At 43.0% G+C, this 21,854-nt stretch overlaps 1 protein-coding gene and 1 pseudogene across 1 annotated transcript in view; one reads left to right on the plus strand and one right to left on the minus strand.

Annotated features, from left to right (window-relative positions):
* LOC127583277 (uncharacterized) overlaps positions 1 to 21,854 on the plus strand; it is a 136,942-nt gene that overhangs the window by 38,510 nt on the left and 76,578 nt on the right. The window lies entirely within an intron of this gene.
* Positions 176 to 21,854, minus strand: part of LOC127583248 (gamma-aminobutyric acid receptor subunit delta-like) — a 55,998-nt pseudogene continuing 34,319 nt past the window's right edge.

Consider the following 21,854-nt stretch of genomic DNA (forward strand, 5'->3'; position numbering starts at 1 on the left):
GCCTCAGCCGTGTACTTATACCCCTCACAGGGCACCCGCCGGCACTTTGCTCCACCTCAGTAATACCCAGAGATAGCCGAACTGGAGCTAGTGCCCAAAGATGCTAACACGTGCCCCAAAATTAATCCCTGACCTATCCTAAAATTGAAATCTGTCCATGAGTTATCCAACACCATGAAGTTAAATGAGCTTTATTATTTCCAAGGAACAGATTGTTTGCACCAACACATTGGATAATTTGATGATTTAATTCATTTTAAAACATTAAGGGCAAAAACTAATATTCAACAGAGCATAGACAGCCCAGTGCAGGTATTCAGTCAAATATCACACTTTTAGTATTTGTTCATGTTCATCAAGTTTCCACGGGATAATATAACACCTGGAGCAAAGGCTCTCTGGAGGTTCAGCATCACACATGTTCACTGTTCACCTATTGCTAGAGTTCCTGTACAATGTTTAACTCACCACTCTACCATGCCACTTACATGGTATACGCCACCCAGTAAATGACATTGACTGCAGCAAAAGCAGCTGGAAAGACAGCCCTTGCATAAATGTCAATCGTGTCGGAATCAATAGGCTTGAATATGGACTTCAGTGTAAGCTTCTTGTTCAGTGCTGTGTTATGCTGATCTGCTCGAGCCTTTCCATTCTCAACTTCGTCTCCACGGAGAATCCTGTTGGCCCGGTGTAATCTGTTGGACATGAGCATCCTGGTTCACCCCAGCAGCTGACAAGGAGAACAGGACGATAGCGTGTTTTCCGGTTGTCTTAATTTCCTGCAATAAAAAGAGAGTTTGCATTCTTTTCTGCCTTTCATATCCAGTTTGCCGTACAGCCAAAGAAATACTGGCGTAGGTAACCCAACAGGTAGGTACTGCACATCAAGTCCCACAAGCAGTAAGTATCGGGTTTTCACAGCTGTTGATTGGGGGAATGAACATTGCCCCCAAAAGCTCCCCTCACCCACTCCTACTCCTCTTGAACATAATGTCATGAATTCCCCCTGGAGAGCAGGTACAACTTCATATTAAAACCTCGCCCATGATGACCCCTCAGACAGTGTAGTGCTCCCTCAGCACAACATCAGAGCATCAGCATTGGATTTGTGCCAGTGCCTCTGGAGTGGGACTTGAATACGCAAAATTCTGGTTCAGGAACGAGAGACAGAGTCACAGCTGGTAACTCAGGACAGAGATGGAGGCAGTACTACCACAAGGACATCCAGCACAAGCACAAGATCCCCTTTACTATGTCAACCATCTGTAATTACTGGTCTTCTCCAGTGACTCAGCTGGTTATTGTCCGGTGCAACTGGACAGCTTTTAGGGTGATTCCCTGGACAGGGAGAACATAAGCTGTGCATGTGTTTCTGGTACTTTCTGCATCCTGTTTTCATACGTAGAGAGAAGGCAGGTGAGCAAGGCAGTTTGACTCGACACCTTCAGGTAAAGAGTTTTATTTTAAGCTAGGTTTGATTTCATACTTTAACACTTCCACACCCACACTTCAGTCTAACTGTTCAATGCTCCGTTAGAGCAATACCCACCTCCCCACTTGGTTTATTTGTCTTAATTTTGGCACGTTGCTTTCTCATGTAGTCTGCATTGAAGTGAGCAAATGCATACTCCACCAGAGCAGCAAAGACGAAGACGTAGCAGATCCAGAAGTAGACATCCAGTGCTTTAATGGCAGATGCCCTGGGTAGGGACTTCCTTGCACTGATCATCAGAGTTGTCATGGTCAGCACTGTGGTGATACCTAAAGAAATGGGACAGGATGAGTCGTTGGTTTATGTTCCTTGCCACAGAGTGGGTGTTAATCAGTTCAACAGTGCAGGCGGCACAATTTCCTTTAAGTCAAGGATGAACAGTCAGTGGGGAGATTCCACAATTCGGGGCTGGGAGTAAGGAACAGCAATTACAGGGAGACGATCCCAGGCAATGTGCTCCCTGTCACATTGCACACTGCTGTATCCAGAGGTGTGTACACTGTGGGGAACAGATGATGGGACTGCTGCTCCTTTAGCAGTGACACCAGAGTCACAATCTCTGTGAATCCCAGGTGGGACAGTTGGGGGAGGGGCGGTGGGGGGGGAAGTGGGGGATTGGGGAAATAAGGGTGAATATTTTTCTTTCAGTGGGAGCTGTTGAAGCTGAGTCATTGAGTACAGTCAAGGCTGGGACAGATTTTAGCACCACAGGGGAGTATAGGCTGATGGGGAATGAGCAGGAATGTGGAGCTGAGGTCAAAGATCAGATCAGCTGGCATCGAATGGTGGAGCAGGGTCGAGGGGCTGAATGGCCTACTCCTGCTTATTTCTTACATTATTATCTCCTTATTCCAGTAAAGTTATTTTTCTCTACCCAAATGGCAAAAGAAGCAAACCTGCAGACCACCCAAAATACTTTATGAGGCAGACTTCCGAAATTCAGCTGCCAGTTCTCTCCTATGCTGTAGTACAAACCATGTGGTCTTTGTTTCATATGGAGGCTTCACAAGCAGTTGTGCATCAGGTCCAAAGTGTCCCATGTAGTTACACTGTGTGACTACACATGGGCTCACGGGTTGAAGGTAGTGCAGCTGTGAACAGGCTTGAAGGGCTGAATGGCCTCCTCCTGCCCCTACACCGTTTGTTGTTTCATCCTTAACATGGATCAGATTTTGCATTGTGACCTCAGTTATTAAAGTCACTGGGCATTGTATGCTTTTCCTGTTACTCTGAGGAAATAGCACAGAACAGAGTATTAAATCCACAGAGCACTCACAATACCAAACAACCACACAGGTATCAGTGGTTCAGAGGTTAAAACAAAACATTTTCACATTTTTGTGACCATTTTTGAAAAGGAAAAATTTAGAAGGGTTTGGTGTGCATTGCTATAACACCTCAGACAATACCTTTGCATCTTACAGCAAAATAAATATCTTGACATGTAGTCACGATTACAATATAGACCATGCAGGCAGCCATTTTGTGCACAGCAACAGCTAGCTCCTGCAAAAACAGCAATGTGATAGGACCTGATCATGTATTAGAGTGAATTTGAGCAAGGGCTAAATACAGACCAAGACTGGGGAAAACTCTCCTGCCCCATAGGACCTTTCACACCCAAAAGAGAACAGAGCACTCCTTGGCTTAACATCTCATGCAAACAATGCCATTTCTGACAGATCAGAGACACAAGAAATTCTGCAGATGCTGGAATCTGGAGCAATACCCAAAAAGTGCTGGAGGAACTCAGCAGGTCAGGCAGCATCCATGAAGGGAAATAAACAGTCGATGTTTCAGGCCGAGGCCCTTCATCAGGACTCCCTCAGTTCCACAGGGGGTGAAGTTTAGACGTTTTTGTGCTCAAATCTCCATCCAGGACTTGATCCACATCTCAATTCAAAGTCAGGGGTGATGCCCGTTGAAAGAAGCTACCACCAAAGGTTTCTTTTCTTGCATGAAGAGACAAAGGGCATGGGGATTGCAGAGGAATTTGATGCTCTCTTTCACATGAAAGGACAGTTGAATCTTTTATGTCCTCCAGAGAGGGTAAACGAGCCTCAGTTTAACATCCCAGGTTGTAAGTGGTGCACAGCAGAGGATAAAACAGAGTGGTGGAGCTAAAGTGATAGGGGATTCTATTGTAAGGGGAACAGACAGGTGCTTCTGTGGCCACAGCAGGCCTGCAGGATGGTACGTTGCTTCGCTGGTGCTAGGGTCACGAAACAGCTCTAGAGGGTGAACATCTTTTGTCTTTTTACTTATTGGTACCAACGACATAGGTAAAAATAGTAATAAGGTCCTGCATGATGAATTTAAGGAGTTTGGAGATAAAAGCAGGACATGAAAGATAGTAAGCTCATAAGCACTTGCAGTGCCACTTGCAACTGAGCATAGGGACAGGAGGATAGACCACATGGGTGTGTGGCTGGAGATGGTGCAGGAGGGAGAGATTCAGATTCCTGGGGCATTGGAACTGGTTCTGGGGAAGTTGGGACCAGTATAAGTGGAACAGCTAATATCCAGGCAAAGAAATAGTACTAGGCAAAAACTAAGGAACGAAATACTGATAAGCACCTTGGCCCGGATGGCCTGCACCCTAGGATCGCAGTGATCAGTGATGGGACTGCAAGGGTTTATGATATATTTTAATGACTAGAAATAAGAAAGTAGCCAAATTTGCAGACAAGAACAAAGGAGGGGAAGGTAAATTACAAGGAGAACATAAACAGTTTACAGAGAGATATTAATGGGTTAAGTGAGCAAGTAAAAGGTTGAAGTATATTGATGGAAAGTGTGAAATTGTTTACATTGGAAGGAAGAACAAGAGAGTATTACTTAAATAGAGAAGAACTGCAGAAAGCTGCAGCACAAAGGGATTTGGAGATCCTTGTGCATGAAACACAGAAAGCTAGTACATAAGACAATAAGACATAGGAGCAGAATTAGGCCATTCGGCCCTTCGAATCTGCTCTGCCATTCGATCACGGCTGATTTATTTTTCCCTCTCAACCTCATTCTCCTGCCTTCTCCCCGGTAACCTTTGACACCCTCACTGATCAAGAACCTATCAACCTCCGCATTAAATATACCCAATGACGGCCTCCACAGCAATGAATTCCACAGATTCACCACCCTCTGCCTAAAGAAATTCCTCCTTATCTCTGTTCTAAAAGGGACATCCTTCTATCCTGAGGCTGTGCCCTCTGGTCCTAGACTCTCCCACCACTGGAAACATCCTCTCCATGTCCACTCTATCCAGGCCTTTCAATATTCAGTAGGTTTCAATGAGATCCCGCCTCATCCTTCTAAACTCCAGTGAGTACAGGCCCAGAACCAAACGCTCCTCATATGTTAACCCTTTCATTCCCGAGATCATTCTTGTAAACCTCTTCTGGACCCGCTCCGATGCCAGCACATCCTTCCTTAGATATGGGGCCCAAAACTGCTCACAATACTCCAGATGTGGTCTGACAAACGCCTTACAAAGACTCACCATTACATGCTTGCTTTTATATTACAGTTCTCTCGAAATGAATGCTAACATTGCATTTGCCTTCCTTACTACTGAATCAACCTACAAGTTAACCTTTAGGGAATCCTGCACTAGGATTCCCAAGTCCTTTTGCACCTCTGATTTCTGAATTCGCACCCCATTTAGAAAATATTCTACACCTTTATTCCTTCTACCAAAGTGCATGACCGTACACTTCCCTACGCTATGTTCCATCTGCCACTTCTTTGCCCATTCTCCCAACCCGTCCAAGTCCTTCTGCAGACTCCCTGCTTCCTCAACACTACCTGCCTCTCCACCTTTCTTTGTATCATCCGAAAACTGGCCACAAAACCCTCAATTCCGTCATCCAGATCGTCAACATATAACATGAAAAGTAGCAGACCCAACACCGACCCCTGCAGAACACCACTAGTCACCAGCAGCCAACCAGAAAAGGCCCCCTTCATTCAAACTCTTTGCCTTCTGCCAGTCAGCCAATCTTCTGTCCATACTAGTATCTTTCCTGTAATACCATGGGCTCCTATCTTGCTCAGCAGCCTCATGTGCGGCACCTTGTCAAAGGCCTTCTGAAAATCCAAGTGAACAACATCCACTGATTCTCCTTTGTCTATCCTGCCTGCTACTTCCTCAAAGAATTTCAACAGATTTGTCAGGCAAGATCTCCCCTTAAGGAAACCATGCTGACTTCAGCCTATTTTATCATAAGCTTCCAAGTACCCCGAAACCTCATCCTTAATAATGGACTCTAACATCCTACCAACCACCGAAGTCAGGCTAACTGGTCTATAATTTCCTGTCTTTTGCCTCCCTCCTTTCTTAAAGAGTGGAGTGACATTTACGATTTTCCAGTCCCCCGGAATAATTCCTGACTCTAGTGATTCTTGAAAGATCACTACAAATGCCTCCACAATCTCTTCAGCTACCTCTTTCAGAACCCTGGGTGTAGTCCATCCGGTCCAGGTGATTTATCTGCCTTCAAACCTTTCACTTTCTCAAGCACCTTCTCCTTAATAACAGCGATACACTCACTTCTGCCCCCTGACACTCTCAAATTTCTGGCATGTTGTTGATGTCTTCCACAGAGAAGATTGATGCAAAATACTTATTCAGTTTGTCTGCCATTTCTTTGTTCCCCATTACTGCCTCTCCAGCGTCATTTTCCAGTGATCCAATATCCACTCTTGCCTCTCTTTTACTCTTTATATATCTGAAAAAACATTTGTATCCTTTGTTATATTATTGGCTAACTTACCTTCATATTTCATCTTTTCTCCCCTTATTGCTTTTTTTAGTTGCCTTCTGTTGATTTTTAAAAGATTCCCAACCCTCTAGCTTCCAGCTAATTTTTGCAATATTCTATGTCCTCTCTTTGCTTTTATGCTGTCGTTGACTTCCCTTGTCAGCCACGGTTGCCTCATCCTCCCTTTAGAATCCTCCTTCTTCTTTGGGCTGAACTGATCCTGCATTGCTCCTGGAAACTCCTGCCATTGCTGCTCTACCGTCATCCCTGCTGGGGTCCCCTTCCAATCAACTTTGGCCAGCTCCTCTCTCATGCATTTGCAGTTATCTTTACTCAACTGTAATACTGAACTGCAGGGTGAATTCTATCATATTATGATCACTGCCTCCCAAGGGTTCCTTTACCTTAAGCTCCCTAATCAAATCTGGTTCATTGGACAACACCAAATCCAGAATTGCCTTTTCTCTAGTGGGCTCAACCACAAGCTGCTCTAAAAGCCTTGTAGGCATTCTACAAATTCCTTCTCTTGGGATCCAGTACCAACCTGATTTTCCCAACCTACCTGCGAATTGAAATCCCCCATGACCACCATAACATTGCCCTTTTTACATGCCTTTTCTAGCTCCTGTTGTAATTTGTACCCCACATCCTGGCTACTATTCGGAGGCCTGGATATAGTTCCCATCAGGGTCTTTTCAGCCTTGCAGTTTCTTAACTCTACCCACAAGGATTCTACATCTTCTGATCCTGTCACTTCTTGTTCAGGATTTGATTTCATTTTTTTTACCAACAGAGCCACCCCACCCCTCTGCCCGCCTGCCTGTCTGTTCAATAGGATGTGTATCCTTGGATGTCCAGCTCCCAGCTGTGATCTTCTTTCAACCTCGACTCTGTGATGCTGACAACATCATATCTGCCAATTTCTAACTGCGCTATGAGCTCATCTGCCTTATTTCATATACTGCGTGCATTCAAATATAGCACCTTCAGTCCTGTATTCACTGCCCTTCTTCGCAAATTTGTCTCCATGTTGCCCGAAGTTAAATTCTTATCCCTTTCTAAGGCAGAATACAAGGTTAATGGCAGGACTCTTAGCAGTGTGGAGGAACAGAAGGATCTTGGGGTCCACGTTCATAGATCTCTCAACGTTGCCGCACAGGTCGATAGGGTTGTTAAGAAGGCGTATGGAGTGTTCGCCTTCATTAGTCGGGGTATTGAGTTCAAGAGCCGTGAGGTAAAGTTGCACCTCTGTAGAACTCTGGTTAGACCACACTTGCACTATAGTGTTCAGTTCTGGTTGCCTCATTATAGGAAGGATGTGGAAGCTTTAGAGAGGGTGCAGAGGAGATTTACCAGGATGTTGCCTGGATTGGAGAGCATGTTTTATGAGGATAGGTTGAGCGAGCTAGGGCTTTTCTCTTTGGAGAGAAGGAGGATGAGAGGTGACTTGATAGAGGTGTGCAAGATGATAAGAGGCATAGATCGAGTGGACAGTCGGAGACTTTTACCCGGGCGACAATGGCTAACACAAGGGGACATAATTTTAAGGTGATTGGAGGAAGGTATAAGGGAGATGTCAGGAGTAAGTTTTTTTATACAGAGAGTGGTGGGTGCGTGGAACACATTGCCGGCTGAGGTTGTGAGGGCAGATACATTAGGGACATTTAAGAGACTCTTAGGTAGACACATGAATGATAGAGAAATGGGGGGGCAATGTGGGAGGAAGGGTTAGATAGATCTTAGAGCAGGATAAAATGTCAGCACAACATTATGGGCCGAAGGGCCTGTACTATGCTGTAGTGTTCTATGTCTATGTCTAAACTTTCTGTCTTATTCTTTACTTTGCAGACTTCAGGAACCTCTCCTGAACTCTCCTTCGCTTTTACTTTATCCGTACTCTTTGAATCTGTTGAACCCACCCCCCATCAATTTAGTTTAAAGCCCTATCTACAGCCCTAGTTACGTGATTGGCCAGCACCCTGGTCCCAGCGTGGTTCAGGTGGAGCCCATCCCATCGGAACTTTGGCTCTTTGCCACAGACACCTGAGGGGGCAGAGTCCTTGGTATATTTAAGGCTGAGATAGATAGATTAGTTATCAGTAAGAGAATCAAGGTTATGGGGAAAGGGCATGACTGAGGAATGCTAGATCAGATATGATCCAACTGAGGGGCTGAACAGCCTCCTCCTGTTCCCATTTCTTATGGTTTCATGGTTAAGACAACCGCAAAAGTGCATGGTGCTTCAATATTGTACCTTTGTATTATAACATTGTTTACATATACTTATAACAAACATGATGATAACAAATAAAAAAATAAAGCTGAAGCAGTAACTTGGTTTTGGAAGCCAAGCGTGAATTATTGGGTACATCACCTAAGGAGACTCTTGCAGGCACGGCTGACTGACTGATCCAGAATGATACCCAGGACATTGCCACCAGTAATATGGAAGGCATGTACGACTGAATGATGTAAACACCTCTGTTCCTCCGCAAACAGAAACGAAGACTTAGGCGTGGAAATTGACCTGCTGGAGAAACAATAGAGAAGCTCAGGGTTTTAATTACTACCATTTGTGTGAGCATTGATCAGCACATTCTCCAGCACAGTCACATTGTGGCTTTGCATCTCTCCCTTTCCAAAGGCACCAGCTTATTCTCCACCATAATTCCATAGACATGGGTCTACCACAGGCACCTTGGCCAAGAGACTTTCTAAGTGGATAGAACCAGGACATGTACAGCAGCTGGGGAAAGGAACTGACAGGATTAGACCCAATCCTGGTCTTGTCTGCTCGTGCACATGCTCTTTCACCAGTGGCTAGAGTGAAAGATCTGGAGTTAATCCCCTCTAAAGCTCACAGACACCAACTTGCGATTTCTTTCACCAGTGCAGGATCAAACTGGGATCAAAATGGAAGCCTCCCATGTGAGGGTTTAATCATCAGAATTTTCTGAGAAATGCTCACTTACTTTGAGCATTTCTCAAACATTAAACTGGGGCCTGTCTGCTTCCACAGCACTGGCCATATTTATCTTTCAATCAGCATCACTGTGAAACAGATGTTTTGATCAGTATCAGCCTGTCATGTGTGGGATGTGCCTGCCACACATAAATTGGCAGCCACTTTTCAAACATTACAACAGTGACCCAGAGGCATTTAATTGGTTGTATAGCATCTTGGGACATTTATTGGAGCATAAAATGTGCTATAAAAATACAAGTCTTTTTTTTGTCCTCTGTCTTTATTAATAAAGCTGATGGCATCGTCCTATATGCTGTGTGGTCAATGTAGCAGTGAGGAAGGACCTGAGAGACAAAGGCTTGGCAAGGATAAGTGATGAACCAGATGAGCTTCTAAGGAAACTAGCCTTTCTGCTCCTGTCCACCTACCAGTGATGGTATAGTCACAGAAATCATAGACATGTCCAGCACACACCCCAACTGTACGGTATAGTATGTATTTGGTGTGCATCTGTGTATGTGCCTGCTAAGTGCATACGGATTATGTACATTATGTGTAAGTGAACATGTGTGCATTTAGTGTTCATGACAAGATAAAAAAAGGAGACTATTCCCACCCTCTTTCCAGTTCATGCATTTAAGAAGATCATGACTATACTTAACATGAACACAGCTTTCCTGTACTAATCCATATCACTTGATTTCCTTAATGTCCATGGACCTCTGTTTTAATTATTTAATATGAAGAGTAAAACTTCTCCTGATGTTCACTGCAGTTCTTGTTTTACTTATTCACAGTTTGAGTGTGATACTGAAAAAAGCATTTACTGCCCATCCCTAACAGTGCTCGAGAAGGTGGTATGGAGCGGCTGTTTTAGTCATGGGAATGAATTTAACTTGCATAGTCTGGCTTTTATCCAGATTAAATCCAAACGACCTGCATGATGATGACGTGCTTGACATTTTTTAAATGAGCATACCTGCAGGGTGTGCAGAGCACCTGCCTCAGTTTAAAATTTAATCTGAAATACAACACTGTTGACAGTGCTGCTCTCTGTCAGTGCCGCACTGCAGCGTCAGTCTAAATGCTCAAGTCTCTTGAACTTGAACCAATAACATTCTGGATTAGAGGCCAGAGTACTGTCAACCAGGGAAAGGTCAAAATAAGGTAAAATATTGAGAAAATAAGAGGGGAAATCTAGATGCTGACACTATTATGGTAAAATCCCTTTGGTGTTGCCAAAGAGAACTTGCTGCAACACCTGTGAGGCATTTTTACACTCAGTTTGCACTTTGGCCCACAATTTGTTGGATCCAAATCCAAAGTGAGGCACGGGACAGTAGATGGGTGAGGACCAGAATGTGCACAGACGGCACAAACCAACACTGCCATTCATTGTGACCACTAGCATTTCCTGCACCTTGCTTTTTCCTCAGTGGAGAATGATCAACTCTTCAAGATGATGGCTGCTCTTTTCAGCAGAGAGAGCATTGCTCTGCCTATGATGTGAACACAATTTATAGTTTCACGCAATTCTCTGGAGGAAAGAATTCAGCAAGTTTCAAGGTCAGAACTGGAAAAGATCATCTCAGAACTGCAGAAGCATTGGGAATGGAAGCATAAATTGTAGCAGTTGGAAAAAAACACATTAAGAGAACAGAAAACATAAATGCATCAGAATTCATCATCAATGTTGAACCCACCAGATGTGCAAAGGTTACAAGGAAAAATAGCTCGGTCATGCGGCAATGTCATTGAGTATTATGGAAAGTCTTGTCCCTAACAATTAGTAGCTAGTAGCTAATCATCTGCTGGAAATTTGCCCTTCAAACTCATAAATCTTATGCCCAAGCTCCTTATGAACTGCTATCCCACATTGTAGCAGAGAAGCTAGCAACATTCTTGCAGGGCTCCTACTCCTAATTCTTATGTTATTATGTTAGACCCATATAATAAATTCCTGCAGAACGTATCCATGGCAGACCTCACAGAGAATGATGGGGCCAGTCGCCACAATCCCAAGTGGATAACGGAATTGATGGCTTTGTGGCCAAGTTCGCAGATGTTACAAAGATAGGTGGAGGGGCAGGTGGTGTTGAGGAAGCAGGGAGTCTGCAGAAGGACTTGGACGGGTTGGGAGAATGGGCAAAAAAGTGGCAGATGGAACACAGCGTAGGGAAGTTTCTCAGTCATGCACTTTGGTAGAATTTGCTCCCCATTTAGAAAATAGTCTACACCTTTATTTTCTAAATGGGGAGCAAATTCAGAAATCGGAGGCACAAAGGACTTGGGAGTCCTAGTGCAGGGTTCCCTAAAGGTTAACTTGCAGGTGAGGTCGGTAGTAAGAAGAGAAATGCAATGTTAGCATTCATTTTGAGAGGACTAGAATATAAAAGCAGGGTGTAATGCTGAGGCTTTATAAAGTGTTGCAGCATTGTGAGCAGTTTTGGGCCCCATATCTAAGGAAGGATGTGCTTGGCATTGGAGAGGGTTCAGAGGAGGTTTACAAGAATGATCCGGGAATGAAAGGGTTAACGTATGTGGCGCCATTTGATGGTCCTGGGCCTGTACTCGTTGGAGTTAGAAGGATGAGGGGAATCTCATTGAAACCTACCGAATATTGAAAGGCCTGGATAGAGTGGACGTGGAGAGGATGTTTCTAGTAGTGGGAGAGTCTAGGACCAGAGGGCACAGCCTCAGAATAGAAGGAATTCCTTTTAGAACAGAGATGAAGAGGATTTTCTTTAGCCAGAGGGTGATAAATCTGTGGAGGCCAAGTCATTGGGTATATTTAATGCAGAGGTTGGTAGGTTCTTGATTAGTAAGGGCGTCAAAGGTTACGGGACAAGGCAGGAGAATGGGGTTGAGAGGGAAAAATAAATCAGCCATGACTGAAAGGTTGCGCAGATTTGATGGTTGAATGGTCTAATCCTGCTCCTATGTCTTATGGTCCTAATGCCAGAGACACATGTTCATCCTTGATCTTTGCTGAGCTGCTAAGATAACATTTTTGAAAATGTTACTTACCTGATTTGAAATTCATCATTTCAGTGACAAAGTAATAGTTGGTTATTGTAAACTGAGCCAGTTGGATTTGGTCCAGTCCATGTATCTGGTGCTGATTGTCTGACCATTTATAAACAATATCTTCTGCTGAATAGCCATCTGGAAAAATGAGTATCAAATCCATGAGGATGAAACAGTACATGGAAACACCATTAACAAATGTTTGATACATTTTAGAAGGACAAGAGCAGCAAGTGTACGGGGACAGCACCATGTACAGGTCCCCTCTGATTCACACACCACCCCATTCCTTCATTGTCACTGGGTCTAAGTCATAGAACTCCCAACCCAACAACACATGGACGCATCCCCATCACACGGACTGCAGAGACTGTAGAAGGGGGCTCAATGTAAGGGACAATGAGAGATGGACAATAGATGCTTTGCCATCAATGCCCTCATCTCTTAAAATTTTCTTTTTATTCCTTTCGATGAATTTTTATTGTAACATTACTCACATGGCTAACAAGAACGTATATATTACTTCAGCACTTTACCTGCCACTTGTTACACACTCTGGTGTGGTAAATCTACAGTGGCACTGTTGCACTGCCTTGAGAAAGCATTGAGTCAGTGACTGAGATTAACAAGACGAAGGTAGATTGGGAACCATCCCAACAGTTGAGAACAAGAGTACAGGAGGTATTTGCATCAGGATCAACATCATACTCAAATGACACATAGCCTTTATCATATGCCTTTGTCAGACAAATCAAATGAAATTATTTGCTAAACTCCTTAAAGAAATGGATCCCCTTTAGTACATCCTGTCTCAGAAATGGTGATTAACAAAAGTTAAAACTGGGCCAATGTTGTGGCAGTACGTATTTACCTAATGCATTCACATAAAGCAAAATAACAATAAATAGTTTCTACTATTGGTACTCTCCAGAATCCCCCGACTAAACCTTCAAAATATCCCTTACGAGCCTCAAAGCCCATCCTCAAATATGAAGTTAGCCATTGATCACTCTTCACTAACCCAGTGCCCACTTCATGCCAGCCCACAAGCCCAACATTTCACTAACCTAAATCCTCCCCTTCTTTGCCTAACCCTTGCCATCACATTGCACTGGACAGAAGCAGGGAGAGGTCATTCAGCACTTTCAATAAGATCATGATTTACCATTTACCTCAGTGCCACTTCCCTGCACTAACCCTATATACATTGATTTGTAGATATTAAAGAAACCTATCAACCTCTGTCCTGATATATCAGTGACTGTGCCCTCCACAGCACTCAGATTTGTCTGAGTGAAGAAATCTCAGGCCTGAATGATTGACTAATCTTGAGACCTGTGACTCTGGTTCTAGTCATCCCTGCATCTACTCTGTCAAGCCCTGTAGGTTTCCAATGAGATCAACTACCATTTTTCCCTCTCTAAAGGTATAATCACTCTTCATAGGGCAAGCCTCCCATCTCAGGTGAAATCTGGTGAACCTTCATTGCACTCCCTGTGTTCTTATATCTTTCCTCATGTAGGAATCCAGACCTGTACATAATATTCCAGGTGTGGTCATAACAGGACCCTGGATAATTGTAGAAAGAAGTCTTAATATTGTACTCTAATGGCCTTGCATAAAGGCCTACAGTATATACAATCTGCATTCTTTACTGCTTCACATTAACTTTAGCAATTCATGTTCAAGAACATTAGGCTCCACTGAACACTAACACTGTACAATCTCTCACCATTTGAAAATACCACACTTTTGTCCTTTTTTCTACCAAAGTGAATGATTTAACACTTTCTACCTTATGTTCCATTTGCAATATCCTTGCCCATTCACTCAGCCTGTTTATATTCCCTTGTAGGCTCTCTGCATCCTCCTCACAACCCACAATCCCACTCAGCATCTTCAGACATTTTTGCAGAAAATCATTAATCCAGAAGGAAGGGCGACAGCTTAGTTATAAAGTAAACTCACAGCTCTCAAGATCCAGCATGCATTCTTGTTCATCCATTGGGTATTTGGTGAGATCCATGTCACAAGCAACTGTGGAAGTAATTCTACCAAAAAAAAGGGGTCCAGATTAGATGACAGATTCTAACCAGTGATTTATTACAGTTAGTCCAAAGGGACATCTGTTTAGAAATTTTGAGTCAACCTCAATTCAGGTATCAAATTTCAAAAGGTCATGCTTTAAAATCTAACTTGAAACTGCTGCAAATGTACAAGCAACTGCCAGTCTACTAACTTCCAGGACCAGCAGCAATTACCTTGTAATTAACTCAAAATAGTTTGTCTGGGGCAGCAATTGAGTTGTGTGGACTTCATGGGATAGGGTAGTTGAAAACTATCCCTCAGCAGCATGATAACATTTTGTACATTATACAACAAAAGATTCCTGTTGTTATAAAGCAGTGAATTACCCAACTATGGCAATGGAGACAGTTTGTATATAAAATTTCCATAATTCATATTTGCAAACAGAACATCAGCTAATAAATCTTCACCACAGCACATTTTATGAGTCAGAACTGCCAGCTGTGAGCCTTGTTTATGAAGAGAAGTCAGCTGCACTAGGCACCAGTTCCTGACCTTAAGGTGGTCAGATCCATAGCCAATGTGTCAGCACACAAATTCATAAATTCATCCTTAAGACCTCATGGATAATTGAAAAAAAATTATAAAATGATGCAGGTATCTCTTTTTGGCACATTCAATCGAACCTGATGCTGTAAAGTATGACTCCATCTGGTTGAAGCCTGATGAGTTTGTTTTCGACTGTAACATCATGAAACCAGGCTGACTTTGCATTCACAATGTACGTGTCTGGTAACCACAGCTTATCCACAAAGCGACTGTCCAATCCGAGGGTCTTGTTTGTATGGTTGTACGAAAGACGTTCATCTTTCCAGATCTGACGCAAGAAAACTGTCATTGTGTACTCCTGGCAAACAGTAGAGAGAAACACTTCAGGAGAGGCTTCCTCTTCTGAGCCTGGTGCTACACTTCTTTACTGCCAGGCCTTAAGCAATTAACATTCACATCTATGATCTTCTACTTGGCATAGTACAGTGTTATGTATTACTTATTTCCCTTAACTCTCTTGCTGGAGGTATAATTCATGTAAAGGACAACATGGAACTGTAGTTAACAGCAATGGCCATTCTCTAATATCTCTCTGGAGTTGTGCTCTTCAGTGATTTAAAGTCACTAGAGAGGTAGAATACATTCCATGGAAAGGAGCAGTATGAGAGGACAAATTCCTCCGCTCTGAACTTTGCAGGTCACAAGTAAAGTAAGCCTTAAACTGCTTGTATCTTACCAGGGATGTCTAGGGTCAAACTCCATGATGTAATCAGGGTCAAGTTTAACCCATATAGGGACCCATCACTGAATAAAGGCAAAATGTTAGGCATGATTGAGGGGTTCCTGGTTAGAGCTGCATTCTTTTCACTGGCTCTGTGGTTGCAATTTCATGGACTGTGAAAAGGCATTGTTTTACCAAAATTGCCTGCTTTATGAGTAAAAGACATGAAAATTTACCCAGGTTTTACACAAAATGCTGCATGGATTTACACTTAAGTAGCAACCTTCACAACTCCAGCATACCTCAAAGTACTTCATAACCAACAGATCAATGAAGTGTGATCCACTCTCTGGTAGCCATGGATGTGCAAAGTAAAGACTCACAAACAAATGAGACTAAAAGGGAAACAATAATCTGCTTCAGTGCTTTGAGGAATCACTGTTAGCCACAATACCAGGAGTACAATCTCATTCCGAAACTAGAAGACAGACTGAAGTTTGTGTGTTTCCAGTGTTGTGATATCTGTCCTCGAGCAGTGCTCATCTCATTACCTGGAAGCAGCTGTTTCATCAGCTGCCTTATTAGAAAGCCATTTCCCACAAAGACAATTTATCTAGAAACTGAAGCATTGTCTATATTAGTAAAGACAGGGAAAGCAGAAATCTGGCCATTATTCATTCTGTGAATGGCAATTTAAATGAAGCTCGCTGGATTTTCATTCCCATCTCCAGAGGCTGAAAAGTTATCTGCCTCTCCTTCGTCTTTGATAAAAAAAAAGCCTTTAACATATATTACCAAACCATAATCATTCAAACTACAGTGAACTGGCTATGTAACATTCATTTCAGGAGCTTCATAGGGAAGCACATTAGGATTAAAGGACTCATTACCTACAGAGAGAATATTTATGTTGGTTCTCTGTAGGTAATGAGTCCTTTAACCATGCATCATACCAGAGCTTGAAACAAAGATTAGGGAGCATCTGAGACATATTTACTTTCATATGCCTGCCACATGTATTGGAAAGTAATAATGTCTGCCCTGGTCCTATCATTAACTTCTTCATTTTGCGTGATACCTTATTTAGGATAAAGTTGATACTACATTTTAACTAAATTCAGATATAGCTTAGACGTAAGACATCAGTTCACCTGCAGTGATGAGCCATTAATACCAGGCTTGAAACATCTGTGTTTGTTTGTTCACAATGACAGAGACTAGTTGCTTTGCACATTCTGTTTTATTATATAATGTTAGTCACCACATACCAGGCAGTGAATGGACTAAAACTAAATTTAACATCAAATGCATCTTTTCTTTAAACAGAGAAAAGCATTACCATATTAGCTTCTGATATATGGTCAATACTGGCAACTTCTATAGCCAATGCTACGTTCAAAGGAGGGCCCTGTATATAAAAAAAATCACCAAATGCAAGATTAATAGAAGCTTAAATATTATGGATTTGATTCAAACAAACGTTAAATACACAGCATTTTATCATACCCACAGAAAACTCATCAATCAGCAACACTACAGCAAACTGGAAAATCTGAGTACATGCAACGATTAGGCTAAACAGGTATGCAAAACCAGATGATAAAGATTTATACCTGTACCACAGTGGTTGTAATGGTCTCTTTTTATCATCTGGGCTCAGTGGTGTAATGATTCCATTATATTGTTCACCCAAGTCCCCCTTGCTCTTGTTCGCAATCAATCCTCTCTGGTGTTTTTGGTTATTCAATAAAGAGCAAATAGGACTCAAGGCTACATTTGCTTTTTGTCCCTTTGTTTGAATTTTTCTCCATTTTTTCCTCTCTTCATTTCCCGAGGGCTGATGTGTGCTGGGGGAAATTACTCTTGGATATGTGTTATACCTTGATCGGAGGTCCTTATTTATAGATTCATTGAGAGATACAGCGTGGAAACAGGCCCTTTGGCCCACCGTTCGTGTTGACCATCAAGCACCCATTTTTACACTAATCCCACCCTAACCTTTCATTTTCCCCACATTCCCATCAACTCCACCCAATTAACCTACCAACCTTCAAACTTTTGGGGTGTTGGTGGAAACTGCAGCACGCAGAGTAAAGCCACACAGTCACAGGGAGAAGATGCAAACTCCACACGTACAGCACTGGAGGACAGGATTGAACCGGGTCTCTGGAGCTGTGAGGCAGTGGCTCTACTAGCTGCACCACTGTGCTGCCCAATGTGTGACCATAAGTACTTTGGTGCCTCTTGCTCATTCTTGTAGAGAGGGTTACTGGAGTGAATCCTAATCCTGGTTTCATCTAGACACCATTCGCAGGAATATTCATTCAGCTTTTTGAGTCTGTTTGGCATCAACTGGATCCTGGATAATCTGCTCCTTCCCTGTCCCACTGCTAGAAGCTCAGCAACTTAGCCTAACAAAAAATTATTTCAGTCTTGAATGTTCCACTTGCCAACATCCACAGCCTTTTGAGAAGGGGTCCATATACCATCACCTTTCATGTGAACTGTTTGCTGACTCCATTCCTAAACACAATAGTCTGATTTTGCAATTTTCCCCCTTGCTTTGGATTCCATCACTAGAGTAAATAACCCTTCAGACAAAAGAGACTATGGATGCTGGAACCTAGAACAAAACAGAATGCTGGAAGAACTCAGCAGGTCAAGCATTTCAAACCCTTTGAACACCTTGATTATGGTGCCTCGCTTACTTTATAAGCCATAAAAGGCAACTGTTCTTGGTGCTTTTGCCCTATTGAATATGGACTTACCTCCTATTCCTGGTCGAAAATTCCGAGCATATCCCTTCATTAAATCATCCAGATTTGGTAACCAGGATATTTCTATATCAGTGGTTATATACTCCCCAAGATCATTCATTGCCCTGTTTAACAAAAAAATCCTTAAGATTACTGAGTAAATTCCAATTCAAAGCAAAGCCTACAATATCAAGGGCTTATTTCGTAAGGCAGAGTGTGGCTAAGCCGTGCAGTGTAAGCTGATTTCAGTGAGACAGGGGCACCATTTCTGGCTTCATTGCCCTTGACAAAGAGAACTGAGTCAGTTTTCACAATTACTTTTAACTGTTGTCCTAACTCAATATTCACAATTGTGCTCCTTACCTCTGTTGGTTCCCAGTAAGCGAGCTCAAGTTAAGCAAAGCCTTGATTTTTACCTCACCCTTGCCTTCCTCTGTCATCTCCTCCACTCCTGTAACCTTCTGAGATCTCAGTGCTCCTCCAGTTCTAACTCATTGTTCACTGCAAATCTATTTGCTCTGGAGCTGGGGCCATCAGTTTGACTCGCAGAGAAAGCATAGGCCATTAACAGCTTGGTCCCCATGTTCTGTGGCCAAGGTCAACACAGTGTTCCTTGAAATGACAAGAAGATCTCATCTAATACTCAAATCACATACTCCACTCATCCCACAATCTCTTCTGATTTACAGAAGGTAAAGGCAGCCCAGGTGCCTGATCCCCAGGGATGTTCCACACATCTTCTAGCCCAGACCATTCGGATAAGGATCGAGAGACGATTGCATGGGGGATTGAAAGGTCTGACATACTGCCCACATAAAGGGTCAAAGCACTGCAGTGGTACTCTGGCTTGGCACTGATATTCAAACAGCTGGCTGCCATTATAGCTCTGGATGGTAGTGTGACTTGAGGGTGTCAAAGCATTTACTGTAGCCATCCTATTTAAGACTGGATTCAGCAACCTGAAGTTTGGGGAGATGTAGGGAATGGGGTGGGTGGGATCGGTTGTGAGTAAATACATATTAAGTTGGTCCTAGAGTTAGGCATTTAAGAAGAAGCAATTCATACATCCCAGGGGACCGCCCATGGTGAAAGGCTGCTGAATAGAGAGAACCTATGGAAAGGACGTTTTGCCCCGGGGCTGTGGGACAGAATGCCAAGGTTATTCTGCTTGAGTTAAGGGAAGCAGCTCATTGAGGATGGCCAGTATGTACCATCATTATTTTAACATGGAGCCAAATTCATTCAGCTTTCAATACAGCAGTTTATGAGGTCACCAGATTTTGGATCATTTAGCTTAAACTGCTCACCTTCAAGGAAATCAAAGGTGTATACACACATAAACATAGAGAACTAGTCCAGACTACCGAACAACTTCAGTTTCACTCCTGGATTGAACTCCTACACATTACTGGGAACTGGTTTATAATATGGATTATGTAAATTGTAGATATCAAGAGAGAGGATGTGTTGGAGCTGTTAGAAAATATTAGGACAGATAAGTCCCCGGGGCCTGAGGGAATAATCCCCAGGCTGCTTCATGAGACGAGGGAGGAGATTGCTGAACCGTTGGCTAGGATCTTTGAGTCCTCGTTGTCCACGGGAATGGTACTGGAGGATTGGAGGGTGGAAAATGTTGTCCCCTTATTCAAGAAAGGTAGTAGGGATAGTCCAGGGAATTATAGGCCAGAGGGATCTGGGGGTTCATATCCACAGGTCACTGAAAGTCACCTCACAGGTGGATAGGTTAGTTAAGAAAGCTTATGGGATGTTAGCTTTCATAAGTCGTGGGATCGAGTTTAAGAGCCGCGAGGTAATGATGCAGCTCTACAAAATTCAGATTAGACCACACCTGGAGTACTGTGTCCAGTTCTGGTCACCTCATTATAGGAAGAATGTGGAAGCACTGGAAAAGGTGCAGAGGAGATTTACCAGGATGCTGCCTGGATTAGAGAGTATGCATCATGTGGAGAGACTAAGGGAGCTAGGGCTTTACTCTTTGGAGAGAAGGAGGATGACAGGATGACAGGAGACAGGAGACAGATAGAGGTGTACAAAATATTAAGAGGAATAGATAGAGTGGACAGCCAGCACCTCTTTCCCGGGGCACCTATGCTCAATACAAGAGGGCATGGCTTTAAGGTAATGGGTGGGAAGTTCAAGGGAGATATCAGAGGGAGGTTTTTCACCCAGAGAGTGGTTCGTGCGTGGAATGTGCTGCCTGGGGTGGTGGTGGAGGCTGATACGTTGGTCAAGTTCAAGAGATTGTTAGATAAGCATATGGAGGAATTAAGATAGAGGGATATGTGGGAGGAAGGGGTTAGATAGTCTTAGGCGTGGTTTAAAGGTCAGCACAACATGGTGGGCTGAAGGGCCTGTATTGTGCTCTATTGTTCTATGGTTCTATAGTAGACATAAAGGATGAGAGAGGTCCGAGCACACATGGGTCCCCCAGAGGATGAGGCTGGAACAAATAGTTATGGGCAACAAGGAAATGGTAGAGGAGTTAAACAGATAATCTGCGTCTGTCTTTACAGTAGAAGATACTATGAACATATCATTAATGATGAGTAATGGTGGGAAGAAATTAAGTACCATCACAGGGGAAAAAGTACAAACTAATGGTGCTGGGGGCTGGTAAGTTCCCTAGCCCTGATGGATGCACCATATGGTCCTAATATAAGTGGTGGATGCAATAGTTATAATCTTCCAAAAATAATTGGATTCTGGAGAAGTTCTGGAGAAGTGCCAGAGAATTGGAAGACTGTCAGTGTGACACCCTTATTTGAAAGGGTGGGGGGAGGGAGGAAAGAAAAGGCAGGTAATTGTAGCCTGATAAGCTCAACATCTATTGTTGGAAAATGGTAAAAATCAATTATTAAAGAAATAAGAGCAGCGTATTTGAAAAATCACAATCTAATTGAGCAGAGTCAGCATGGCTTCATGAAAGAGAAATGGTGTCCGACAAATTTATTTCAGTTTTTAGAAGAAGTCTCAACTACGGTAAATAGAAGGCAACCAGTAGATGTTTTGTACTTAAACTTCCAGAAGATGTTTAATAAGGTGCCTCAGAAAAAGTTAAGTCACAAGGCAAGAGCCCTGTGTTAGAGGTGACAGGCAGGAAGCAGAGGGTAGGGATATGGGGTCATTTTCTGGTTGGCAGCCTGTGACCAGTGCGGTGCCACAGGATTCAATGCTGGGACAACAACTGTTTACAACATACATTAATGATGGCAGGAAGCCATACTCAAAAATGGGTGAGTAGACAAATTGCAAGGAGGATATAAACAGTTTACAGAGATGTTGATGGGCTGGACAAGTGCTCAAAAAGTAGGCAAATGGTGTATAATGTGGGAAAAAGTGAAGTTGTTTATATTGGAAGGAAGAGCAAATGAACATATTATTTAAATGGAAAAGAACTATAGAAAGCTGCAGCATAAAGGGATTTGGGGATCCATGTGCATGAAACACAGAGAGCTAGCCCAGGTAATAGAAAAGGCTAATGGAATATTGGCCCTTATTTCAAGGTGGTTGGAGTATGAAAATAAGAAAGCCTTAC

The sequence above is a fragment of the Pristis pectinata genome, chromosome 26 (assembly GCF_009764475.1).
Source record: "Pristis pectinata isolate sPriPec2 chromosome 26, sPriPec2.1.pri, whole genome shotgun sequence".
NCBI classification, from domain to species: Eukaryota; Metazoa; Chordata; class Chondrichthyes; order Rhinopristiformes; family Pristidae; genus Pristis; species Pristis pectinata.